The sequence below is a fragment of the Urtica dioica genome, chromosome 11 (genome assembly GCF_054948205.1).
Source record: "Urtica dioica subsp. dioica isolate 48M chromosome 11, U.dioica_male_clone48M_v1_H2, whole genome shotgun sequence".
In the NCBI taxonomy this organism is placed as follows: Eukaryota; Viridiplantae; Streptophyta; class Magnoliopsida; order Rosales; family Urticaceae; genus Urtica; species Urtica dioica.
Window position 1 is genome coordinate 23,293,450 of NC_142766.1, and position 9,643 is coordinate 23,303,092.

Sequence of the window (9,643 nt, forward strand, 5' to 3'; positions counted from 1 at the left end):
GATCATACATGGCAGTAGCTGATAGGATAAGCCTAATTGAAGTATGTTTTACCACAGGTGAGAAGACCTCATGGTAATCAATGCCTTCAACTTGGGAGTACCCTTTTGCCACTAGCCTTGCCTTGTATCTGGCTTTCTCAATTCCAGGAATTTCTGGCTTCAGCTTGTAGACCCATTCGCACCCCACAATTCTCTTGTTCACAGGTCTATCAACCAATATCCATGTCTGATTCTTGCTCAAAGAATTCATCTCTTCTGACATGGCCTTGTGCCATTCATTCCATTCTCTGCAGTTCTGTGCTTCTCTGTAGCTTGAGGGTTCTTCTTCAATGGCTTCTGCAGTGTTGAGTGCAAAGGCTATGAGATCTGCCTCAGCAAACCTTGGTGGTGGGACAGTTCTTCTTCTGACTCTATCTCTGGCCAACTGATAATCACTGAGCTCATCAGAATTATCAACTTGGTCTTCTTCCTGGCCACTATCAGGGTCTTGAGTCTCTTGATCTTGAGGCATGTTGTCTCTCTGATCTTGTCTCTGTGGTTCTCCACCTTGATCTGTGTCCTCATGTAGGTCATTAATGGTAGTTTGCACCTGTTCCTGACCTGCAGTGTACTGATCAAGCTGTGCACTTGTCTGTGGATCAGAGTTAGTTTTATAAAAAACCTTTTCATTAAAAACAACATCCCTACTGATCACTATCTTCTTTTCATCAACAAGCCAAACCCTATATCCCTTAACACCATCAGGATATCCTAAGAAAATTCCCTTTCTTGACCTAGGATTCAATTTACCTTGACTGATATGAACATAAGCCATACATCCAAAAGGTTTTAGATGATTGTAACTAGGTTTGTGTTCAGACCATACCTCTTCTGGTACCTTGAAATCTAGTGAGGAGTTTGGTGATCTGTTGATCAGGTAGCATGCTGTTGAAGCTGCTTCAGCCCAGAACCTCTGACTCAAACCTGATTATGAGAGCATGCATCTCACTTTATCCATGATTGTTATATTGAATCTCTCAGCTACCCCATTCTGCTGAGGTGTGTATGCACATGTGTGTTTCCTGGCTATACCATTTCTTACACAAAAGTCATCAAACTCACTATTGCAAAATTCAAGGCCATTATCTGTTCTAAGCCTTTTGACCTTTTTGTTTGTCTGGTTCTCTATAAGAGTTTTCCAGGCAACAAACTTGTCAAAAGCTTCATCCTTTGTTTTCAGAAAATAAATCCAGACTTTCCTAGAAAAGTCATCTACAAAGGAGATAAAGTATTGACATTTTGAAATAGACTGAGTTACCTGAGGAGAACCCCATAAATCTGAATGAATGTAATCCAGAGTACCTTTTGTGTTGTGAGTTGCCTTTGTGAAACTTAGCCTGTGTGCCTTACCTATAACACACGTTTCACAGAAAGTCAACTCTTTGATCTTCTTGATACTGATGAGTCCCTGCTTGCAGAGTTCTTGTAACCCTCTTTGGCTCATGTGACCAAGTCTCTTGTGCCAAAGTTCAGTCTCCTCTGAGGTTTCTTGGACTGAGTCTGATTCACCTAGAACTGTGCTGCCTTCAAGAACATATAGACCATTCTCTAGCCTGCCCTTGAGAGCCACCAGGATTCCTTTGAAGATCTTCAAGACTCCACCTTGAGCCTTATAGGAGTAACCTGCAGAATCAAACACTCCAAGAGATAGTAAGTTTCTTTTGAGATCTGGAATGTACCTCACATCTTTGATGATTTTGCAGGAGCCATCATCTTGCTGAATCTTGATACAGCCAATGCCATGAACATCACAGGATTGGTTGTTTCCCATGAGTACTTTTCCAGTCTTCTTTGACACAAAGTCAAACAGCCAGTCTCTCCTGGGTGTCATATGGAAAGTGCACCCTGTGTCCAAGATCCACTGCTCCATTGGATCTTCTTCAGTAACTGCAAGCACTTCTGCTTCATGCAATCCACTTGAGAGATTTGCTGAGTCTTCTTTTGGCTTTGCTTGGTTTGGATCCTTTTGATCCTTTTTCCGGTCAGGGCAATTTCTTCTCCAGTGTCCTTCTTTGTTGCAGTGCCAACAGACATTCTTGTCTTTTGATCTTGACTTGGACCTGGACTTGCCACTCTTCCCTTTATCTTTCTTTTCTGATCTTCCTCTCACATTCAGGCCTTCACTTCTTGAGGGCTTGAGTTGAGACTTCAGATCCTGTTCCTTTGAATAAGCTGCAGAGACAACCTCATCCAAAGACAATTTTTCTCTACCATATTTCAAAGTATCACGTAATTGTTCATACGCTTTAGGAAGAGAGTTGAGAAGAAAAATAGCCTGATCTTCTTCCTCTATCTTGACGTTCAGACTCTCCAGATTTGAGATCAATTGTGTGAACTCATCAATGTTGTCATCGATTGACTTTTGCTCATCCATCTTGAAGCTATAAAACTTCTGTTTCAGATAGATCCTGGTAGGGAGAGACTTTGTCATGTACAAACTCTTGAGTTTTTCCCACATGTCAAATGCGGTCTTCTCCTTCACCACCTTCCTGAGAATCTGATCGCTTAGACTCAAGATTATCGCATTCTTGGCCTTTTTGAGAATTTCTTCCTTCTTGTCAGATTTGAGAGACTCTGACATTTCTTCTGTGTCCTTCAACGCTTTGTCGTGCCCTAGATTTCCGAGATGTGCTTCCATTTTGATTTGCCATAATCCGAAATCGTTCTTCCCATCGAACTTATCGAAGTCCGACTTGAAACTTGCCATTGTCGGATCTTGATCAGGGATTCGATTCAGGCTAGGGTTTCAAGATCTTGATCGTCGATGAGATACGCGTTGATCAACCTGTTTCTACACAAGAAAAGGCTCTGATACCAATTTGTTAGAGCAAAACAGCGGAATAAACTAACGATTCAAACGATTAACCAAATAAACCAGTTTAACTTCCTGCGCAAGCAATTAAGAACTCAGCGAGAAAAACGAACAGACAAGCAGAACGAAAGGAACAAGAGACACAAGCGATTATTCTGGTTCGGATCAATGTGATCCTACATCCAGCTCGGACGTGAGAGGCCCTGAAACGATCCACTAAGAGAAACCACCAAATCCGGTTACAACGATCGAGCTTAAAACAATCTCAGAACGATCTTCACTCTCAATCGCTCAATGTTCTCAAACGCTCTCTCTTTTGTTCTCTCAGCAATACAACTCTCAAAGTATTCAGCAAAAGTCATATTCAGTTACAATGACTCATAGGTCCTTAAATACAAACTAACAGGTGATCCACTCGACGATTGCTTCGCTGCTACGCTATCCACCGCGTGGACTCTCGCAATGCTGACGTGGACCAATGATAAGACACTATTAGTTCACATTCCCAATTGGATTGTTTTGGTCTGGCTATTGGTCGACAATCGGAATTCAATATTTAATTATTTTTTTTGGATTATTATCGCATAATAGCAAGGGGTTTGAGAATACTTATCCCTGTTATTATATATTCCGGCAGTTTACCTTTTTCCCATTTTGGATATATTACTGATTGTTATATAAGAGTAAAGAATTTCAATATCGGAAGTATACAGTAATTAGTTTTTGGTTGAGAAAAGGAAACTTCCAAAATGGATAGGAATGTGATTGTGAGAGAACTCCAGTCCTATAAATACAACCCATGCATGGAAGAAGAGAAAACACACCACAATTGTTTCAATCCAACAAAAAAATCCAATTCCAAAAGTAGACATACACACGATCAGAAAATACGAATGGCTTCCAAAGTGATGAGCTTCATGCTGACACCATCAGTCGGGAATCAGAGCTCCTCGCCGGCGCAATCGCTCACTGAGTTGATTCAGGTATACATATTTATTTGTTATACATAAAATAATAATCTTGAATTGTTATTGGTTTTAAGAACTACGCAGGACTTATACATAATTAATCTTGAATACGCAGGGCGAGAAGAAACCTCCGAGCTGTAGTAGCATTAAGACATGCCCTACGAGAACGCTGTTCCTTCCAGCGCTGCAACTGCAAGGGAAGGGAATCCACGTGGCAGACGCCGTAATCGTGAGCGCGGACAATTCCGGAGACTTCAATACCATCCAAAAAGCCGTCGACTCTGCGCCGAATAACTTGACGGTCCAAGACGGCTTTTTCGTGATTTACTCCAAAACAGGCAAGTACGACGAACATATCGTCATTCCAAAGGAGAAGACGAACCTGCTTTTGCTCGGAGACGGAATCAACAGCACTGTCATCACCGGAAACCGGAGCGTGGCCGGAGGATACCAAATGCCCGACACAGCCAGTTTCAGTAAGTAGCAATCAATTACTTATATTAATCTAATAATAAAACCCTAACCCTAACTAATGGTGAATTAATTGATGAATTAAAGGTGTGTTGGGAGCAGGGTTCGTGGCGATGAACGCGACGTTCGAGAACACGTTCGGACAGGGAGCTCAGGCATTGGCGGTGAGGAACGGGTCGGAGCAGTCGGCGTTCTACAAGTGCAGCTTTCTTGGCCACCAAGACACTCTCTACGCCGCCGCAGGGAAACAGTTGTACCGCGAATGCGACGTCTACGGCACCGTCGACTTCATCTTCGGCGACGCCGCCGCCGTCTTCCAGAAGTGCCGCCTCCTCGCCCGCAGGCCCGTCGGGGCTACCGTGGTCGTCACCGCGCAGCAGCGCGACAAGAGCGACGGGCCCACCGGGACGGTGATCCACGGCTGCAGCGTCGTCGCCGCTGAGTCGGGCGTGGAAACGGGGTCGGTGTTCTTGGGGCGGCCTTGGGCGGACTACTCTCGGGTGGTTTATATGCAGTCGGAGATTACCAAAATAATCAATCAGCTTGGGTGGATGCCCTGGCCGAAGCACCCTGGCAGAGCAGACACGGTGTCGTACGCTGAGTACGCCGATTGCGGTGACGGCGCTCCCAAGGACGCCATGCGGGTCAACTGGAAAGGGGTCAGATTCATCAAAGACTTGGCTGAGGCACCGGAAGCTGAGTCGTTTACGGTTTCCGCTTTCATCGCCGGTGCTTCTTGGCTTCCTGCTACGGATATTCCGTTTGATCTCGGCCTCTACCCATCACCCAAGAAATAGTTATTAATTAATAATAATTACATCTCTCTCTCTCTAAATATATATATCCCATGATAGTTTAATTATTTCGTACGTCTATGTTTATTACTTACTTCCTTTTTCATTCTCTCTGCATTTTTACATAAACAAACATAATTATTAGTTGTTCTTATAATTACATTGCATATTGTATAAATAGATTTATTCCTTGCTTTTTTTTTTATTATTAATAAAATAAAAGGTTGCTTTCTTAATTGTGAGCTATTGCTGCGTTGCACTACTTTTTTTAACTATTATTTCACAATTCGGATATAGAAAAGGTGAAGAAAAAAAACAAATCTTGGCGTTTATAATATTCTGGACATAATTATACTAACGGATCAAGCCTTTAAACACCAGCAAATTTTAATAGAAGAAAAAGATACTTCACACGTCCTAAACGATGAGTCGTACAATTTTTATTTATGCTGTTACTGTTTTTATAAAATATATTCCATATTATTAGGGCTTTCATTATCTAGTTTCCTTTTTATTAACTATTGTTATTCGTAGTTTCCCTTTTCAATAAGCTCATTTAATGTAAATAATAAATGCTTGCGCCAGAAACTTTTGAGTAATTTTCTTAGTACGTGGATCCAAGATTTTATTTCATTAGCGCTTGTATGGATAAGAATGTCAATTTTCCATATTGCTACGTCCGATAAAAAAATATTGTATATAACATCTAGAATTCCTATGAAAAAGCTATAGGGGAATACATAGGGAATCTCTCGGTTTCGTGTCAACTTTCCATTTTGTGAATTTGTGGGATAAATAATAAGACCATGCATAGATACAAAATGTATGCATCATAATAATGAGAATTAAACATGAGTTTGACTATAAATCATAAATCAATCTGTTATAAGTTGAATCAATCTGTTATAAATCATAAATCAAACATGTATGACCTTGTTTGAATTTTGATAGGTCAATCTGTTATAAGTTGAATGACATACATATGCTTAAGTTTTGGACCAGTGATCTTGTAAGCTTTGCATATATTAAATTATTATATTTAGAAACCAATTCACTCATGACCTTATAAACCTTATTAAGTCTTGTCCTAATTTGGTTCGGAAGCGAACTGTGCTACTTCAAAGCTATGGCTAGCTGACTTGGTCAATCATTTGCTTGGATTGTTCATTTGGTACATAATACAATTAGAAATTTTTAGACGTCCATAACTTAAAATTGTTCATGTGATGATACCAAGCCAAAATGAAGAAGAAAGATTTATTTGCGAAATTCTATCTACTTTCTCGTTAGAGCAAAGAGTATAAACAGAAATCTAATGACAAATACCCACTAATAAGTTATTTACAAATGTAATAGACAATGGTTGCTAAGTTGGCCTAATGATAATTCCACGCATATTTAAGTTGGCTTTAAGTTCCAACTGTTGGACTACAAAAATAATTTTTTTTTACATGTGCATGATTTATCCTCTTTCAGTTTAACGACTTTTTATTAAATAATGTAATTTTGACTAATAATGCTACTTGCACTATGCTGCTAATATATTATGTAATTTTAGCAAATATTGTCATTTCTTATAAAAAAAAAAGAAGAGATATAATAGATGAACTTAAACAACCTTCTAACGGCAATATAAATACACATGGCAGTTAGACAACAGGGGAGTGTGAAAAAAAAATTATTCAGTGGACATATATATATATATATATAAACCATATAATTTTAGACCTAAAACACAATAATAAAACTGTAATTTTCAAAAGTTCGGGGCGGAGGAATAAAATACAGTTGCTCACACATGAAATCCAGAATATGGTAAGTTGGGTGTGGGAGGTTGAGGAAGCACGACCATAGTTGGAGTGGGCGGCGGCGGCGGGCTGTCGACGGTAACGGTCATCATTGGCGGCGGCGGTGCGCAGCAACAGTCACCTGCGGGGTTTTTAAAGCAGAAAAGTACCAATACATGAGTCTGGTATTCGGGAGTGCATCGATCCGCCATGTGTGGTGTTGGTGGCTGCAGCCGTGGCTTGTGGGTGGGAGTGGGATAAACGGTCACAAGTAATTCCCGGCGTTTGAGAGCGGCGACCATAGTAGCCACCAAAAATGCCCAGCCATAGTAACCTATTACCCAACACCTCATCACCATTAATTCTCAATTACTATTATGTTTGTGGTGTGTTGCTGCTTAGATTTTGTGTGATGTGAATTATTGCAGGGTCCTCCTATATATACTGCCTTTCTCAATTACTCCTCACAACGACTTCTCTCGTTTTGAGCCCACAAACAACTAGGATTTTTATTGAAATCATTATATTTGAAAATTTGGAACAAAATATCCAGTTTTATTGAAATATTAGTATAATTTATTAGCAAAGAAGGTTGAGATTATACATCTATAAATTATGGTCTCGATCGCACAGATAGATTGTTGAGTTTATGCAGATAATATGTATTAAATGCAATAAATCCGAAATTAAGCGCAATTCACTTAGATGGTCCCATTAAGGGTGACTTCTTGGAAAGTTTTCTCCAAAAAGATGCTAGCAAGAACAAATTATGCCTGAAAAACTCATCTCGGTTTACAAGATGAGTCATAACTGCACTGTTACACAAAAAAAAGTACAAGCTGCATTACGTACGTACGTCGCTTGTTTTAAAGAGCAACGTCAATGTATGTTTTATTTTAAATATCAATAAAATAAAATTAAAATGCCAAGGGATAACTAGACTTTGCAAAAAAAAAAAAAAAAACAAATTAGCCTTTGTAATTTGTATATCACGAGTTTCATTAGGTATTTAATTATATTAATTTATATTTTCGACCTCAGAAATGCCAAGTGAATCATAGGTCTAGAAAGAGAGTAGGTAAGGAAATTAAATGGCATGTATCATTTTACATTTGCGTCTGGTCCTATATATTTTGGATTGGACATTTAACCGTCTAATTTATTTCTCTTTAACTTGTTTAAATTCCATAAATATCTTATATTGAAGATGGGAGTATCCAAAATTCAAATATTCTATAAATATCACATTCTTTTTTCCGTTGTTTTAAATAAAATTTGAAACCAAGAAATCACTAAATGAGACTATAAACATAAAAATGATCAAATTAAAGTAAGATAAATTGTTAGCAATGATGATAAAAATTGTAAAAATTAATAAGGGATTCTTGGAATAAGAATGAGAGATAAAATATTTTTGACAAACAAATTCAAATAAGGTATCTCTAGTAGTTTTACATTCAATTTTTTGGTTGACTTTTTAAATTATCCAAACATTTATCTATTTTTTTATACAAAAAAAAAAAAGTAATCTCAATGTCTTGAAAATTTAAATTTATTTATGTCGGAAAATGGACGTAAATAGTACTTTCTGTAATATTTTATAGTAACTTGTAGACAAGATTGTTATTTTTCAAAATTTATAAAGTTTTAGGACGAAATTCATCACATAAGATATTATATTTTATGAAAATTGTTTTCATAAAAAGTATTAGTTAAGAAAAACAATTTTTTAACATTTTAGTAAAAAGAATGAGTTCAGTACAATTATGTTCATTTTTATTTTCATCATAAGGTATTAAGTATTAACGTTTTTTTTAGGGAAAATGACACAAATATACCATGTGTTTTAGTGAAATGTCGAGTTTAACCTTTGGTTTTCAAAAATGTCGAGTTCATACACTCTGTTTAACTAAAATGATGAAATTATACCATCTGTTTAACTAAAATGACGCAATTATACCCTGAAATAGACAACAGCACAACGAATCTTTTTTTTATTGAATTTTCATTAACGTTGATTATAATATTTATATATAAAAATCGACAGTTGATAGTCATCAAAATCACAAATTCGAACATATAATCAAGGATTTAGAGTTGCAATTCGAACACAGAATGAAATAATCTATTGGGAGATATGAATTTTATTATTTAATTTCAATTTAAGGCTAATTTTATTTCAAAATTTGGAATTTGAAAATTAGGGTACTGGTTTCGATTTGATTCGGTTTTTTTTATATAAGAGTTAATATCAATGAAAGGTAGATTTGTGATACTGTTATCTATTTCAGGGTATAATTGCGTCATTTTAGTTAAACAGATTGTATAATTTCGTCATTTTAGTTAAACAGAAGGTATGAACTCGACATTTTTGAAAATCAAATGTTAAACTCGACATTTCACTAAAACATATGATATATATGTGTAATTTTCCCCTTTTTTTTCCATCAAGTATAGTAAGGTATTAATGCATATATTTCCCATTGAATAGCCAGAAAACCGCCAAAAATGAAACTTAATTGGTAAAAATAATCCCCGCCTAGCCGTACCAAAGATAATTTTTTTTGAAAACCCGCCTAAACAATGAAATTTGATTGGTTAACTCCAAACTCGCAGATCACGATCCGCGACATTAGGTATAATTGAATCTGTACCGTTAATATCTGTGTGAATCAACGCTCCAAAAACTCTTTCTACAAGTTCTCATTTTTCATTTTTCAAACGCGCATTTTCTCGTTGCTCTCAAATCCCTCCCCAATATATTTCCCCTCC

At 37.4% G+C, this 9,643-nt stretch overlaps 1 pseudogene; it reads left to right on the forward strand.

The window, feature by feature from the left end:
- The first annotated feature begins 3,744 nt into the window (after positions 1 to 3,744).
- On the forward strand, positions 3,745 to 5,087 carry LOC149382638 (pectinesterase pseudogene; annotated as a pseudogene).
- The last annotated feature ends 4,556 nt before the right edge of the window (positions 5,088 to 9,643 follow it).